Source organism: Hipposideros armiger, unplaced genomic scaffold, assembly GCF_001890085.2.
Source record: "Hipposideros armiger isolate ML-2016 unplaced genomic scaffold, ASM189008v1 scaffold_95, whole genome shotgun sequence".
Lineage (NCBI taxonomy): Eukaryota > Metazoa > Chordata > Mammalia > Chiroptera > Hipposideridae > Hipposideros > Hipposideros armiger.
This window is the reverse complement of record NW_017731445.1, coordinates 2,395,165-2,403,415: the sequence shown is the minus strand read 5'-3', so window position 1 is coordinate 2,403,415 and position 8,251 is coordinate 2,395,165. Positions and strand designations below refer to the sequence as shown.

The window sequence follows — 8,251 nt, the reverse complement described above, 5'->3', positions numbered from 1 at the left end:
TATACAGCTTGATAAACATAACACACTTGATCTGTATCATAGTAATTTCTTCTATGAACATTTTGCCCTCAATAAGGTTTAGAGTTGTTGTTTCAACCAATTTCTACACATAAAGCATTTTTAATAAGTTTCCTTTTCACTCAACTGAGATTTCCCCCATTTATGTGCCTGTGAAAGGTAATTCGAACACACACACACACACACACACACACACACTTGCATACATAGATGTTCGTTTATATGTATATATATATAATTATTATTTTTTTTTTTTAGCTGAGCCATCCTGCCAACTGTTGGCAGCTCAGCGGCAGCTCTGCTCAGGCCAGGAATCGATCCACTGATCCTGTTGCTCAGAGCTCACACTCTTGAGCAAACTCTTAACCAACTGAGCCACTCAGCCAGCCCTGTATGTATTTTTTAAGTAAGTTACTTTTACTGTTAGAATAAAACTGGACTACAGGGACATCTCTGTGAGACAGTTTGGTCTTCCTTGAAAACCCTCGTCTAGGCGGAGGAGGGCAGGTACAGTTCACTGAAGGAGGCGAGGAGGCTGTAGTTAAGTCTTTTCATCCTCGGTTAGTCCAGCATATCCGGGTCTCACCGCCACAGCTCCCTATACATCCGCTTCCTCAGCAGCCCTGGCCTCAGGTTAAATGTCTGTGAGAAACAAGGCTTTGTTGGTTGAGCATCTGATGCCCTCTCAATCTTTCCATAACTCTCACTCTCCACTTTGTGTTCAATCTGGGTATCAAAGTAACCATCAACTAGCCCAAGAATGCCTCCCTCTGTAGAATGCCCAAAGACTAGTTTCTCTGCCTCTATGCTTCCTGAAGAATAAATACACCCCTGGATTCCAGCCTCTTCCACTTCCTGTCTGCTGGAACTACATCTTCAAAGAACTCTGCTTTCATGCGCCCAGCCGTGATGCGACCCTCCACAGGTGGCCCTGCAGCTGTTTCAGCTCCGTGGTCCTTTGGTCTGGGGACATCTGCCAGCACACGTTGTGTACCACGGCCTGGATCTTCCTTTGCGGGTCATCGGCTCCATTCCCAGATGCAGCAGGGATCGGAACAGCCCTATCCAAGTGGGAGTCCTCTTCTCCGTTTCCTCAGAAGACTGACATCCTGCTGGTCCGCCTCTTCTTCCCAGTGTCTGCAGACACTCTGTAACATTTTCTTTGATATAAGGACATAAAATGTCCGGAGGGTGGCGATGGCGGTCCCGCCACGGCTTTCCCAGGAGCTGCCACCCTTGTTTCCATCTGCTCCCCCTACATCAGGCTCAACGGCTTTTAAAGAGAGAATTAATTTTTTTACTTGCCAAGGCATGTATCTGAGAAGAAAATGGGAGGGCTGTAGTACAAAAGGTGACTTCATTCCCAATACAGAGCAAGAAAGTGTCTATTCTTTCTCTAGGGCATGGACTGTTGTCACAGGTATCCCACCCTTAGTCTCTGAGTTCAGAGCGGAGGTGCAGGAGGCCAGACCGGTATCCATGAACACAGAAACAATTCTTTAGTCCTGGCCTTTGAGCCTCCACCACCTGTAAGGAGAAGGAATGCCAAATAATAGTATTTATGTGTATATTGATTAGTCTTTGGTATCAGTTTCTTTGGGGGGTGGAGGATGGTGTGGGTCTCAGTTTGAGCACCTCATCAGATGTCTGTCCTAGGACTCATATCTGTTCAGGGGACTGGTGGGGCTGACTCACCAGAGGCCTCTGCCTGCAGAGCCCAGGAGCCTGCTGGACATGACTCACCTGTACCGAAAGAAAGGGTGGAAGCTACATGCTTGGGGCACAAGTTGGATGGCATTGAGGGGCAGGGGACATGTCTGTCACTCAGATCATCCCCTGCACCAGCCCCATTGGGCTGTTGGCTAAAGATGTTAAACAGCGCGTGCAAACTATAACAGCTGCTTCTCTAAAATCCCTGGGGGACTGGGAGAATGCAGCAAAGCCTTCACTGACTTGGTAGCCTGATGCCATGGGTTTGGGCAGCCGCAGGAAGTGGTGCTGGCTTTTGTAGTGGCCTCCCAGGCTTCTTAGCTGGTAGTTAACAGGGAAAGGGAACAACACATTTTAGGATTCCCCCCAGGAATGGTTGAAGGGATAAAGAGCTTTGATGTTGAGCTAAAGGTCTTAAAATTGCAAGTTGCTACAAAACCAGAAAATACTTGCAGCGAAATGATAATTTAGAATATTAACAGCACTCTTAATTTTCCTGTTATTTTCTGTTATCCCATAACCCCTTGACCCTTCCATGTTTGAAGCCCAGACTTTGAGGTTCATTGCCATGGAGAATTGATGTTATTGCAAAAATGGAAAAAAAAAGGCTTTGAGTTTCAAAAGCCTAGCCTTGAGGATACTTAAGGCGTAAACAATAGATTTGGGTTAATGCCTGGTAATTTAGGGGAAGGCATCTTACCTTGAGAGGAGCTTAAATTCCTGGAATTTGAGTGGGGGTTGGAGAAAGATAGGAGGGAAGCCAAGAATGGTTTTGTTGTGAATTGGTGGGGAGATGGGGTGTTTTTTCTTCTTCTCCCCCTACACTGGTGAGAAACTGAGGCATGCAGTTTAAAACAAGTAAAATGCTAATAAAATTTGGGTACTATTTGAATATTGATTAGTGTGTTCAAATGTAGATAGAAATATGATTATTTGTACCCGTGAGAAAAAGCTTCCTGTTAGTGTTAGTGTAATGTTATATGATCTCTTGATTGCAACAGAGATCAAAATGTATGAAGTGAAACTTAAGAGCATAATTTTATCAGACTGGAAAGCAACCTAATCAATGTAAAATGCTTTCTTTAAGAAATATAGTATATTCTTTATCAGTCAAGATGGACTAGGTCACACTAAGGGGAAAATGGCCTCAGTGGCTGAACACTACAATGGTTTATTCCTCTCTCAGGTGATGTGTCCAACACAGCTTTGGCTTGTACTAACTCCCTGACCCAAAATGACAGAGCAGCCATAGTCTGGAAGTTTCCTGGTTGCCCTGGCAAAGGGAAAGAATACCCCAGAGGTCTCATATCAGGAGTTGAACGCTCTGGCCTAGGAGTGAATGCTTCTACTTACAACTCCTTAGCCAGAGCGAGTCACATGGCCTCTCCCATCACAGGGAAGACAAGAAGTCACAGAAATGGAGTGCTGGAAAAAGTTGGTAAACAGCACTAATGACCACCACAGGTATAGAGATCATGGATACATCAGTACATGACTAGGTTAGTAATTGGATACATGAATCCTGTCAATCAACAAGCATGTGTTTCAAAGTCAACCAATCAAATAATGTTGGTTGGAAAAGAGATAGAATATGAAAGAAAGCATGAGAAATGTTTATGTACATGTAGCCTACAGCACATTATTTTAAAAAAGAACCAAAGCTGGTTGCATGATTACTGAGGTATCAAAACATTTTATTCAGTGTTATATATCTTTATAGTGATACACACACACACACACACACACACACACACACACACACATCTATATATTTCGTTACAGCAAATTATAGGGGAATCGAGGCAATTATCCAGATAATTTAAAAGTAAAGGCATCCTGTGTCCCTTATCTGCACACTGGAGGCGAACAGTTTTATTGATTGTTTTATATTTTTTAAGACAATTTTTACAGCAGTTTTGTGTTTATAACAAAATTAAGAGGGAGGTACAGAGAATGCCCATTTGCACCCTGCCCCACACAAGCTTAACTTCCCCCATTATCAACATCTCTCACCAGAGTGGCATATTTTTTACCAAGACATGCCTCAGTTTCCCATCAGACGTAAGCGTGGTAGATAAAAAGGTTTTACGGGAGATAGTAGGTCATTTTGAATCTGGGTACCCCCACTGTAACCATAGGAACAAGTCAACCATCTCTATGTAAACTTTGGCTGAAGAGGAGAGTTACTGTGTGAAATAATTTCATAGAATAAAATGAAGTTTCAGGTCTTTCTTTAACAGTCACAATCCTTAAGCTGCTTTCAGAATACTCTAAGAAGCACATCATGAATTGGGGAGAAAGACAGTATAGGGAATTAGACAGGCCTGGGATCAAATTCCAGCTACTAAACTGATTAGCTGCGTGATCTTGCACAAAGACCTTAATTCTTCTATCCTTACTCTGACAGCTGTAAAAATGGGGATAATAAGATGTGCGGTAATGATTAAATGAGATAATGCATGGAAAGTGCTTGGCACATAGGGTGTTTAACAAGTGGTGGTAGTGGTTTTTGTTATTACTATGATTTGGCAGATTTGTGAAATGGAAGCAACTCTAAAGCAGAGAAATCATTTTAAGAGAGGAAAGGAATAGAGCCTGGGTTGAATCTGAACCTATTGGCTACGGAGTGATTGAGATACCCAATATAAACACTGGGGTGGGTAATACAGCAATACAATTTTCTGCAATGAAATTGCTTGTTTCGGCCAGAGGGTGGGAGCAAAAATAGAATTAAGCTGTGTTTACGCTTCTCTTGTATCCGGTGCAACACATATTTGTTGAACACAAAGAAGGAGGAAGTGGTGTGGTCCAGAGAGGAAAGTGTGCAGAAATCAGAAACAGGTGTGGCTCAGTTTCAGTTCTAGTCTTCCCTCTTCCCAACTATATAAAGGGGAAGAGGATAGCTATTCTCTCTTCCCTCAATAACCCTCATCTGTAAGAAGGTCTTTGGCAGTCAAATCGTATGTGCATCCCCCAAATTTAGCTAACATGGGGCTGTTGTTTGTAACAAGAATAGTCAACACAGAGCAAGCACTTACAAAGTACTTAATATGTATTAATGCATTTCATTGTAAAGCCACAGTGGTTACCATGGCTACCTCAATTAGATAGATGAGACAATTGAGTCACAGAGGGTGTAAAGCCCCACATTTAGTAAGCAGAGGAGCTAGGCTTTGAGACTCAGAAGTTTCTATAGGCTGTACTCTTTAACCAATAGCCTACATTGCCTCTCATGATAGTGAGTGCCAGGCCAAGCATCGTGTACACAGAAGCTCTTCCACATTTATTACATCTCTTCTGTATCATGGGAAATGTACTTTGTCTCTCTCCTACCAATTCTGCACATCAATCAGAATGCACTCAAAGGCCACTTCCTTTAAAAAGCTTTTGGGTGTCATTTAGCCCACTCAGGTCTCTTTTCCTCTTGAACCCCAAGGATACTAGCTAAAACTCTAAAGAGATCCATTGGTCAGGTCTGTCTTCTATTGTAATAAGACCCACTGTCTTAGAGTTAAAACCATTCTGAATATCCAACACAGAACACACGTTTGCTGTTATAAATTATCCCACCCCATTGCATGTAGAGAAAGACAGTCTCACCCCCAACAGCTGAGGATGACCTTTCAGTCTGATGTGGCATCTGACAGAAAGGTCTGTGACCTCTGAAATGAGTAAATACACTGTTTCGGGAGCCCACAGCCTGTTTGTGAAGGCTGTGATGAGTTATTTCTGAAAATGTAAAACTTCTCAAGGAGCCATAAGGAATTGGTGGCTCTCTGATGCAGCAATTCCTTTTGCTTTGGATGGAAATTATAGCCACTTAATGCCCACCCCAGAAGCTCTGATTTGCTCTTGACAACTGGATTTGTGCAACATAACTGATTTAGTGGCCTTGACAGAGTTGTTGGCATGAGGATCAGGGAGGGACAGTGCCTAAGTAGCAGGCTTTCAGGGCAGATGAAAATTTGCACAACACCCCAAAGGGCAGTGGCTACAGTACAGAGTTGGCTTACTTACTTGATTCATTGCTTTTTAGCTTCATGGCCTGGCCACGGTTTAACTGGTTTCACCACTTCCTTGGTGTCTTAGTCTGCTCGGGCTGCTATAAGAAAATATCATGAGTGGGTGGCTTAAACAACAGAAATTCATTGCTGATAGCTCCGGAGGCTGAGAAGCCCAAGCTCCAAGTACCGATAGATTCGGCTCCTGGATAGAATTTTCTTCCTGGCTTGCACAATAGCCATCTTCTTGTTGCACCCTCACTTTTTGGTGGTGGTGGGCGGGGGGCAGGGAGGAGAGGGAGAGAGAGAGAGATTGATTGAGAGGTCTAGTCTTTTCCTTTTCTTAAAAGCTCACTAATCCCATATCATGGGTGCTCTACCCTCATGACGTCATCCAAACCTAATTACTTTGCCAAGGTCTCACCTCCTAATATCATTACATTGGCAGTTAGGGTTTCAACATACACATTTGGAGGAAACACAGACACAGTCCATAACACTTGGTAATTATGGATCCTTACTGAAAATTGAAATCATTAATTATGTCATGCCGATTTTCTCTCTTTTCTCCCTAATCCCTGAGTTCCATTCTCCTCCCTTCTCTGTCCTGCTCTTGCCCAAAGAGGCTAACCCCAATAGACTGCTTACTGTCCAGATTCTAGTTGATTTGGCCAATGAGAAGCACCAGCAACAGATTGGAGGGTTGAAGGAGGAGAAAAAAAAATGGTATTCAGTCTGTCTCACTCCCCACCTTCTTTGTGCTGTTCTGAAAATGGCTGCTTTCCTCTTTAATCACAACTTCCATTAGGCAGCTCCCTGTGCCATGGCTTCAGATCTCAGTTGGGCTCTTGCACCAATTACCAGTTGTCTCCTTCAGGCCCAGGAGTGTTAATGCCCTCCTGCTCTTTCTAGGTACTGGGTACCTCACTACTTATTGTTTATTACATCAAATTAGGATTTTTCAACCTTGACACTGTTGGCTTTTTGGGCCAGATAATTCTTTGTTGTGGGGGGCTGTCCTCAGTATTGTAGCATTTTTAGCAGCATCCCTGACCTCTACTGACAAGATACCAGTAGCAACTACTCTAGTTGTTACAACCAAAAATGTCTCCAGATATTCCCATATCTCCCTTGGGTGCAGAGTCATTCCAGAGTTAAGAACAACTGCCTGAAACCTATTCACATTTTGATAAATGGTCCTTTCATTTAAAACAGCGGTTCTCAACCTGTGGGTTGCGACCCCTTTGGGGGTCGAACGACCCTTTCACAGGGGTCGCCTAAGACCATCGGAAAACAAAAAGATATTTACATTACGATTCATAACAGTAGCAAAATTATAGTTATAGAGTAGCAACAAAACTAATTTTATGGTTGGGGGTCACCACAACATGAGGAACTGTATTAAGGGGTCGCGGCATTAGGAAGGTTGAGAACCGCTGATTTACAACATGGCTTAAATATTCTAAATTTGTTGTCTATTTACTGCCAGAATGCTGATGAAAACATGGACAAATAATAGTAGAATAATGAAATTTATTTATCATTTATTACCTGTGGATTGGAGGAAGAATCTTGTAAAACAGGGGATCCAAGGAATAAAACAATGTGAAAAAGAGTCTTGATGGTGGAAAGCCTAGAACTGTTTATCATCTCAATGGCATAATAGCCTTTGGCATGTCTACATGGATGCCCCATTGAAGCTGTGGTTTCAAACTGGGGCTGCAGTTAGGGAAGAGGCACGTGGTCTAAGGTCCTGGTTACATTGTCATTCAGTCTATAGTATCACGTGTGTTCTTCTAATTTTGTTCCATGCATTATATACAGTTATATGCATATATGCATACACTATGAACATGTAAACGGCACAATGACTACTTTCTTTACCAACAATGTGCTTTAGAAATCTTTCCTTGTCTATCTTGCTATTTTTAAGGTAGGCATAGTATTCCATTTTATGAGTGAACCAAAATTTATTTAGACTCCTTTATTAATATTTCATACTTTCCAATTTTATTGCTATATGCAAACTATGGTGCAATCAACACTTATTACATATATTAAATATTTGCACATGTAGGTGACTATTTCTATAGAATGGAATCCTAAAGTAGAATTGTGGGGTCAAAGAGCATATACATTTAAAAACACAACAGATTTTCCAGTCTTTACCTGCTCCCTGACAGCGCTACTCCACACAAGTACCAGTTTTCTCAAATTCTCATCAGTACTATGTATTGTCAAGCTTTAAAGTTTTTGCAAATGTGACGGGGATAGAAAAAGATAGCTCATTATAGTTTTAATTTGCATTTCTCTAATCGCTAGTAAGGTTGAACATCTTTTTATATGTTTATTGGATCTTTGCTTTTCTTCTGTGAATTGCTTGTTTATACCTCAAGCCCATTTCTCTATTGGGATATTTGTCTTTTTCATATCAATTTGTAGGAGCTCTTTATAAATTCTGGATATAAATCCTTTGCTTGTTATATATGTTGCAAATATCCCAGTTTGTCACTTGCCTTTTT

At 41.9% G+C, this 8,251-nt stretch overlaps 1 pseudogene; it reads right to left on the bottom strand.

The window, feature by feature from the left end:
* Positions 1–507: 507 nt before the first annotated feature.
* LOC109384479 (enolase-phosphatase E1 pseudogene) lies at positions 508–5,126 on the bottom strand (annotated as a pseudogene).
* Between the last annotated feature and the right edge of the window lie 3,125 nt (positions 5,127–8,251).